We start from the raw sequence: 9,922 nt of genomic DNA, 5'->3' as shown, positions 1-9,922 counted from the left end.
GTTGTGAACAACAGGTCCCTAGGAAAGGACACGGTGGAAGTCGGGGCCTGTCCTGCTCCGATTTCTGATGGGCCACTCAGGCCTCCACCTACTGCGGCCACAAGGGCGCAGCCTTGCCTCACGCTGCCCTCGTTCGCGCGTGCATTTTCGAAACAAAACAGCCTCGGCTCGCGGCCAGGGAGGCAAGGCCGTCGCCTGCTGGGCGTCGCCTCCCGCGAAGCCTTCCTTGCCACTCGCTCGTGCCCGCGCCTCATCCACCCTGTGCCCACCAGAACGGCTAGGCAGGGCCGAGGAAGCGCATAAGAGATATATAACTAGGAATAAATAAGGCGCGGGGGGGGGGGGCTGCTGCTTCCTCCATGTCCCATCCCATCCCACTTTGCACAGGGTGGAATAGACAGAAAGGGTTAAAGCCAGGGCAATGAATAGAGTTTCTGCTTCCAGCTTCATTTGTCACCTAGGTTCAGGGCCGGATTTAGGTTTGATGAGGCCCTAAGCTACTGAAGGTAATAGGGCGCTTTATATGTCCAGCTGTCCTTTGTCAACAACAAATTGTCGCTGTTTTTTTGTGTTGAATATATGCTATATGGCAGGGGTGGCCAACTCCCAAGAGACCGCGATCTACTCACAGAGTTAAAAACTGGCAGTGATCTACCCCCTTTTTTGGGGTTCAGGTCAAAGTTATTGAGCTTTTTTTAGAGAGGAGGAGAGCCCCTTTCTTGGGGGGTTTAGGTAAAAGTTGTTAAGCTTCTTTGGGGGAGCCAGTGATCTACCCGTGATCTGCCACAGACGTCCAGTGATCTACCGGTAGATCACGATCTGCCTGTTGAACATGCCTGCTATATAGTAATTTATGGGCCGAATAGGTCCAAACACAACACAAAACACTGTTGCTGTATGTAGGTTTTATTTTATTTGTTTTTTATCTCATATTTTGGAAAAGTACAACCAGTTTTTTTCTTATTGGGGGGGGCAAGAGAGTGGGGCCCTAGATTATAGCTTGGTTACCTTATAGGCACCGTATATTCCGGCGTATAAGACAACTGGGCGTATAAGACGACCCCCAACTTTTCCAGTTAAAATGCGACAGCCCTTGAGATATTTGAAACAACTAGCATATCTCCCCTCAGTCTCCACTTTTCGAGGCTAAACATACCCAGCTCCCTCAACTGTTCCTTATCAGACTTGATTTCCAGACCCCTGATCATCTTGTTTGCCCTCCTCTGCACACATTCCAGCTTGTCAATATCCTTCTTAAATTGTGGTGCTCAGAATTGGATACAATATTCCAGGTGTGGTCTCACCAAGGCAGAATAATGTGGTACTATGACACCCCTTAATTGGGACACCATACTTCTGTTGATGCAGCCTAGAATAGCATTAGCTTTTTTGTTGTTGCTGCATCACACTGCTGTCTCATGTTAAGCTTGTAGTGTACCAAGACCCCTAGATCCTTTTCACATGTACTACTGGCAAGCCAGGTGTCCCCCATCTTATATGTGTGCAGCTGGTTATTCCTGCCTAAGTGTAGAGCCTTACATTTGTCCCTATTGAAGTTCATTTTGTTAATTTTAGCCCAGTTCTCCAATCTGTTAAGGTCATATTGAATCCTGATTCTGCCTTTTGTGGCATTAGCTACTCCTCCTAGTTTGGTGTCATCTGCAAATTTTATCAGCATCCCCTAAGTTCCTTCATCCAAGTCATTTATAAAGATATTGAGCAACAACTGTCCCAGGACAGGGCAATGTTTAGGGGATTTTGTAGGTGGGTGGCCGGAGATCACTGCTGTTTTATTAATTCTTTATTTATTCATTTGAGATCTTATTATAATTTACTGTATGTGAAAATTGTTTGATATGGTTGTGTACTTTTTGATGTTTTATTTATTGTTTATTAATGCTTTTGTTATTTTTGTAATTGTGATATTTTTCATGTTGTAAGCTGCCTTGAGCATGGTTTTTTAACCATGGAAAGGTGACATACAAAGAAAAAGATGCATGCACCCATGTATGTACCATATGTACTATGTACCGGTATGTATGTTTGAAGAGGGAGGGGGTGTGGACATCCACCCCTAGTGGCAGCTTCTACTGCTTTGAGAGCTCAGAGATACCCAGAGGATACGATCTTCCCTCTGGGAGAAATTGAGAGGGAGATTAGAGAGTATAGGGATGAATACACATCATAATTTAAAACTCTTGACTTCCCCCAAGCAGTCCTGGAAATGTTAAGGCGTAAGCTATAGTCCCCAGAATTCTTTGAGGAAAGCAGTTTGCTTTAAACACATGGCATGCAAACAGCCTAAGAATGGAGGGAGGGGAGCCTTCACGGTGCTCTGAGGGTCTGCAGGATGGAAGCTGCCAGGAGAGCGGAAGGCAGAAGAGCTTTGGGGCCTGCATATTTGTGCATAAATTCTGCTTCCATTTATGGCCAAGTTTCCAACTACTTATTGTTGCACACATTGAGGGTTGAGAGGGGATTATTCTGTGAACCAAATGACAGTCCTGAACACGATTTGATCTTATTTTTAAGTACCACCACATTGCCATGGTTAAGTCTTGTGACTTAACAAAACTTTCTTATTTGTACACTGAGGTTATTCCCCTCCCCAGCCACCCCAGTCCCTCCCAGGTTTTGCTCTTTTTGGCTTATATGTATATATAGTAAATGTAATTGGAGATGTTTGCAAGCCTGTGATGTACGGCATTTTAAAGCTTCAGCGGACTGGATAAATATAGCTGTACAGTACATCTATGCACACGTAGCTGTGACCTGAGTTGATGGGCACCATTGAAGCTTGAAGTGTAGGAAACCGGTTGTCCAGAAGTACCTGCAAGTAGAGCACGAGAAAAGAAGGGTTAATCCAGGCTTCAAAGAGTGAGGAAGTGGGAGAATTGAAATTGACAGCTGATGGGAACTGCTGGCAAATTGCTGGGGGCTACACTGAGGATCAATTTGAAGGGTCTGTGACTTGGACTGTTCCCGTCCCCTGCTTCTCTGTGTGTGTGTGTTATAAGTATTTATGTGTCCTGCACACATGTGAAGTCGTGGCTGAAAGAGGAAGTTCTCCTGGCCTTGGCTGGAGGCCCTATGGGGGGGATGGGGGGAGTCTGCACTGGGAGAGGATTTTGTACAGGAAGAGAACTGCCAAGGAGTGGGGGGTGGGAGAGCTGCATATCCGTTTCTGCAGTGAAGGAAGTGCCCAGCTCACAAGATAGATACATACCGTGCAACGTCTGGGAGGAAGACTTGGCTTAGCTGCTAAGCCTTAGGAAGTCAGGAGACTCTGGAGAGGAAAAATACATCCAGCGAGAAGCTGGAGAACTTGATAAAAAGAGGATGGATGGATGGTTGGAACTGAGAGGCTTGGGTGGTTTGGGAAGGGGTCCTTGCCTCCTCACTTCACACAGCAAACACAAGTTCTACATGCACACCAGTATTTCCCCAGCAAACGTGTAAAGTGTGAATAATTTGCTAGCTGCACTTTCTGTGTTTACTGCAGGAAACACTGCTGTACACACAGCAAAGGTGTGTTAAATAGTGAGAGAAGCTTCCTTTTCTGATCTTCTAAGGAAAGGGAGAAGAACCTATGACCCTCCAGATGTCCTTTCTGAGCATTGGCCGTGCTAGGTGGGAGTTGGCTGACAGGAGTTGGAGTTAAAAAACATAATGGAAGTATGAACACTGAATGAACATCTACATACTCAGTCTGTGTATACACATGTACACAACAACTTGTTTGTAGCACAGAAATGTGGTTTTCTGCAATCTGGAATAGTTCGTGTTCAACCTCAAAATGCTGCTTGCTTCCAAAGGTGGGTGTGGTTACTCAATATGCATTTGAAAACCTTTGCCTTGATTAGGTTCTCTAGGTTATTAGGTTATTTCCTCCCTTAACATGCCCTAGCTGAATGAAGAAGGAAATGGTGATTGCGATCCTGGCATGCACCTACCCATAATGTGATTGGGTAGGTGTGGATATCTCCCTCCCATTGCCAGGACTGTCTACACCTGTTTTCATTTGTTTTCAGATGGACACACTGCAGAGTAATGAAAAATCAATCTGCAATGAGCTTTTATTTTCAGAATGAAACCAGTTTTTCAAGCAGTGTTTCTCAGGGGCAAAAATTTTGCAATATTTCTACATTGTGTGTAGACAACATAGAAAAACAAGTACTCCGTCTCCATTGATTCTAGAATAAAATCTCATGTGTATGTTGCCTCTGTTGAGAGAATCTGTGTACTGTATACCTAGAACCTAGTCCTACATTAAAAAGGTAAAGGGACCCCTGACCATTAGGTCCAGTCGTGACCGACTCTGGGGTTGCGCGCTCATCTCGCATGATTGGCCGAGGGAGCCGGCGTATAGCTTCCAGGTCATGTGGCCAGCATGACAAAGCCGCTTCTGGCAAACCAGAGCAGCACATGGAAACGCCGTTTACCTTCCCACTGTAGCGGTTCCTATTTATCTTATCTACTTGCATTTTGAAGTGCTTTCGAACTGCTAGGTTGGCAGGAGCTGGGACCAAGCAATGGGAGCTCCCCCCGTCACAGGGATTCGAACCGCCGACCTTCTGATCAGCAAGCCCTAGGCTCAGTGGTTTAACCACAGCGCCACCTGGGTCCCGTAGTCCTGCATGTTATTTTTAGAATTGCCATTTAACCAGGCGGGGGGTGGAGGACTGGCCAGTCCTGCTGTTATGCCTTTTAACATCATCTGGATGCACAGAAAACAGCAGATTCACACCATGCAGATAACTACTATCACTTACTAATGTCTGCACACACACCACAGTGCTGTTAAAGGCCAGTTGAAAAGTTGCTGACCCTGCATTTATTCTGCCTGAATGTGTTACAAACAGCTGTGGCAGAGCCAGAGGAAGACCCATAAACACAGGCTTTGCTGCAAAGTACATTAGCAAACATTTGCTTTAAATGTTTTTAACAGCAAGAGAGATTTGGTAGTCATGGAAGATTTCAACTATCCTGATATCTGTTGGAACTCAAACTCCATGGACAATCTGAAGAAGTGTGCATGCACACAGAAGCTCATACCAATAACAAACTTAGTTGGTCTCTAAGGATGTGGGTGGCACTGTGGGTTAAACCACAGAGCCTAGGGCTTGCTGATCAGAAAGGCGGCGGTTCGAATCCCTGCGACGGGGTGAGCTCCCGTTGCTCAGTCCCAGCTCCTGCCAACCTAGCAGTTCAAAAGCACGACAAAGTGCAAGTAGATAAATAGGTACTGCTACAGCGGGAAGGTAAACAGCGTTTCCGTGTGCTGCTCTGGTTCACCAGAAGCGGCTTTGTCATGCTGGCCACATGACCTGGAAGCTGTACGCTGGCTCCCTCGGCCAATAACACGAGGTAATAATAATAATAATAATAATAATAATAATATATTATTATTATTATTATTATTATTATTATTATTATTATTATTATTATTTATACCCCGTCCATCTGGCTGGGTTTCCGCAGCCACTCTGGGCGGCTTCCAACCGAATATTAAAAACAGTACAGCATCAAACATTAACAACTTCCCTAAACAGGGCTGCCTTCAGTTGTCTTCTAAAAGTAAAATAGTTGCTTATTGCCTTGACATCTGATGGAAGGGAGTTCCACAGGGCGGGTGCCACTACCGAGAAGGCCCTCTGTCTGGTTCCCTGTAACCTCATTTCTCACAATGAGGGAACCGCCAGAAGGCTCTCGGTGCTGGATCTCAGTGTCCGGGCTGAATGATGGGGGTGCCACAACCCCAGAGTCGGTCACGACTGGACCTGATGGTCAGGGGTCCCTTTACCTTTACCTTTAAGGTGCTACTGGAAAGAATTTTTTTATTTTGTTTTGTCCATGGACAATGTAAAATCCAACATATTTCTCAATTGCCTCATTAACAATTTTTATTTCCCAGAAGGTGGAAGCAGCAGCAAGGGGTTCCTCTCTCTTGGACCTGGTCCTCACCAACAGGGAGGAACTGATAAATGAAATGGAAGTACTGGGAACCTTGGGCGGAAGTGATCATGTCCTGGGTTTCATGATACAAAGGCAAGGGAAAGCTGAGTGTACACACTCTGGGCTTTAAGAAGACTGATTTCAAAAAGCTTAAGGAACTATAGGGTGTGATGCCATATACATAAATACTCAAAGAGAAAGGTGGATGGGAGTGTCTTAAAGGTGAAATATTGAAGGCACAAAGGCAGACAATTCCAATGAGAAATAAAAGCTGGAGGCATCTAAAGAAACTGGTGTGGCTGCATATGGAGTTTACAGATGAGCTCAGATGTAAGAGGGGCATTTATAAGAAATGGAAGAAATGGGAAACCATGAAGGAAGAGTATAAATGAGCAGTCAACTGTTGCAGGTAGAAGGTCAAGTGGGCCAAAGCTCAGAATGAACTCAGGCTTGCAAGAGAGGTGAAAAATAATAATAAAGGTTTCTTTGGCTATGTTTGAAGCAAGAAGAAGAACAAGCAAGTAGTACATCCTCTGCATGAAGAAGACGGATAATCAATTTAATAGAGTACCTGGAAGTAAGAAATGAAAAACAGGCTGCGTTAATCTTTCTAGATGCGGAGAAAGCTTTTGACAATTCATGGTCATTTATGATTAAGGTTTAAGAGAAAATGGAAATAAGTGATTCGTTCCTAGCAGGAATTAAAGCAATCTATACGGATCAATCTGCAAATATATTAGTAAACAATATTATTTCAGACAAATGCCAAATAGAAAAAGGAGCAAGACAAGGCTGTCCCCTATCACCACTGTTGTTTATTATGACATTAGAAATATTGCTTCAGAATATAAGGAGGAAAAGGGAAGTTAAAGGTATTGAGGTGGGACGTAGAGTCTATAAATTAAGGACATTTGCCGACGATGTGGTGTTGACACTAGAACAGCCTTTGGAGAGCGTTACCAAAGCATTAGAAGAAATTAAAAGGTTTGGAGAAGTGTCGGGTTTCAAAATAAACTCAGATAAAACCAAAATGTTTGTTAAAAACATGGATGAGCCGTCAAAAATTTTTTTAGAAAGGATGTCTAATTTAAAAATAGGTTAAAAAGTTAAGTATTTGGGAATTTGGCTGACAGTAAGGAATCTCAACCTATTTGAAAATAATTATACAGTATTGTGGAAAGAGGTTAAGAAAGATATGGGGGAGAATGAAACCCTCCTTGTTAGGTAGAATTTCAGCCATTAAAATGAACATACTCCCTAGAATGCTGTTTTTATTCCAATCATTTCCAGTGATTCCAAATAATTCAAGCTGCTTCAAAGAATGGGAAAAAAGATATTTCTAAATTTATCTGGCGGGGGAAAGCCAATAATTAAACATAAAAGTCTGATCGATGCAAAAGAAAGAGAAGGCTTTGCCCTGCCAGATCTGCTATTGTATTGTTTGTGTTGGTTAAAAAATTGATTGTATTGGACAATGCAGACATTTTAGATTTAGAAGCCCATGACTTAAAATTCGGCTGGCATGCATGTCTTTGGTATGAGAAGGCTAAAATTTATAAGAGTTTCATGAACCACATTCTTAGGGAAAATATGTTTAGAGTATGTTAAAAATCTGCTGAATATAAAATATAAAAATCTGAATATAAAAATCTGCTGGAAAGAAAAACACCTTTATGGCTTTCTCCCATCGAAGCAATTGCAATTAAGAGAGTTAAATGTATAGCCAATGGGCGACTTACAGGGAACTGCTAGATGTTTCAGGGGGGAACCCAAACTGAAACCAATGGAAAACTTAAGGAGCCAAGTTACGGATTGGTTACAATATCAACAGATACACAATATGTTTAAATTAGATAAAAAGAATGGATTTTTGGACCGAAGCTCACAATTTGAAAAAGAACTTTGACAAAATGAGAAAAAACTTCTGTCTAAAACGTATTTTTTTTTACTAGAATGGGAAACAAAAGATGAGCTTGTTAAAGCTTTCATGACACACTGGGCAATATATATAGGACACTATATATTTCAACCTCTGAGAGAAACTTTGGAAAAGTGGCCTGAAATTTATTGCATGTTACTCACTGAAAGAGAATTATTTAAAAATGATCCATAGATGGTATTTAACTCTGAGTAGGTTGGCTAAGATCTATAAAACAGAATCAGATATGTGTTGGAAGTATAAAGAAGTGGCGGAACCTTTTTTCACATGTGGTAGACATGTAAAAAGGTAAAAGTATATTGGAAAATGATTATAATGAGTTGGAAAAAAATATTTAAAATTACTTTTGCAAAAAAACCAGAGTCCTTTTTATTGGTAATAACCCAGACAGAAATTCCGAGGTGTCAGAAAAGGTTATACAGTATATGTTTGCAACAACTGCGGTCCGTGTTTTGTTAGCCCAAAAATGGAAAGTAAGTGAGGTGCCAACTAAAGAGGATTGGCAACTTAAGTTGAAAGAATATGCAGAATTTGCAGATTTAACATATAGAATAAGAGCAAGAAGAACATATATTTAAAGAATAGTGGAAACATTTATTGATTATAAATAATAATAATAATAATAATAATAATAATAATAATTTATTATTTATACCCCACCCATCTGGCTGGGTTTCCCCAGCCACTCTGGGCGGCTTCCAACAGAAACATTAAAATACACTAATCTCTTAAACATTAAAAGCCTCCCTAAACAGGGCTGCCTTCAGATGTCTTCTAAAAATCTGGTAGCTGTTTTCCTTTTTGACATCTGATGGGAGGGCAGGCGCCACCACCGAGAAGGCCCTCTGCCTGGTTCCCTGCAACTTGGCTTCTCGCAATGAGGGAACCGCAAGAAGGCCCTCGGAGCTGGACCTCAGTGTCCGGGCAGAACAATGGGGGTGGAGACGCTCTTTTAGGTATAGTGGATCGAGGCCGTTGGAGAATAACTGCAGGCAGCTGAAAACATTGGCAGCATTAAGATAAATTCAGCAATGTAAATAATATTTGATTGATGTAAAAGTGGAAAACTGATCTGAATGGTTACAGTAAGATATGCAGGAATGTAAAATGTAAAAATATGTAAAATGAACCATGGAAGGCAAAGAAAGGAAGTCATTGGATATTTTAAAGTTTGTAAAAAAAAAAATTATGTAAAATTGAAAACTTAATAAAAATTATTATTAAAAAGAGAGAAGAAGATGGATAATTGCTATTGGGAGACAGAGAGAAGGCGAAACTGCTCCACATCTACTTTGCCTCTGTCTTCACCCAAAAGGAAAGCAGTGCCCAGCTTGGTGATAACAGAACCCAAGTCTCTGCTTGGAAACTATCTGACCAAAGGATTCTGGTCTGAAGACACTGACACTCTTTGTCAAAAGATTCCCATTCTGTCACAAAGTTCCCAGGTGTAATTATATCCATGAAAGGTTTATGTGAAACATGTTGAGTTTTAAATGGCAATGTAGGCACCAGTGCGGTATCTGGAATAAGGATCTGAGAGAATGAATTCAAGGACCGGAAGCATCTTGTCAAATTGTCACAGTGGCAAACGTAAGGGCAAGCCTGTCCCCAAATAGTCCCATAAGGGAAAGCAAAACAATCCGTGCTACTGTCAAATGCCAGCAAGAACCTACCCACAATGCAGCTCATGCCCTTCTCTCCCACGCACTCCGCCCCGCTCACAATCTGGTAAGGAAAAGGCCCGACTTCCTGCTATAGAAATGGCCTGAGCCCAGCTGCCCTCAGTTTCTCAGTGGGTGTGTACCAGGGAGCTGCTGCAGCTTGCACCTGACAGCCTGAGCCCTGAGGAATGACTAGGATGAAAGGAGGAAGAGGAGCCTCCAGTCTGGGTGGGGTACCCACAGTGCTCCAAGCAGCCTGCCAACTGGTTTTGGAAAAGTGCCCTTTCCCTGTGATAGGGCGGCCCAACATTTGGCCACCACCCATCTTGAATGGCACAGGCGGGGGATCTGAATTCAAGCCAGCGAG

The sequence above is a fragment of the Zootoca vivipara genome, chromosome 2 (genome assembly GCF_963506605.1).
Source record: "Zootoca vivipara chromosome 2, rZooViv1.1, whole genome shotgun sequence".
Taxonomy (NCBI): Eukaryota; Metazoa; Chordata; class Lepidosauria; order Squamata; family Lacertidae; genus Zootoca; species Zootoca vivipara.
This window is presented reverse-complemented; position numbering follows the sequence as displayed.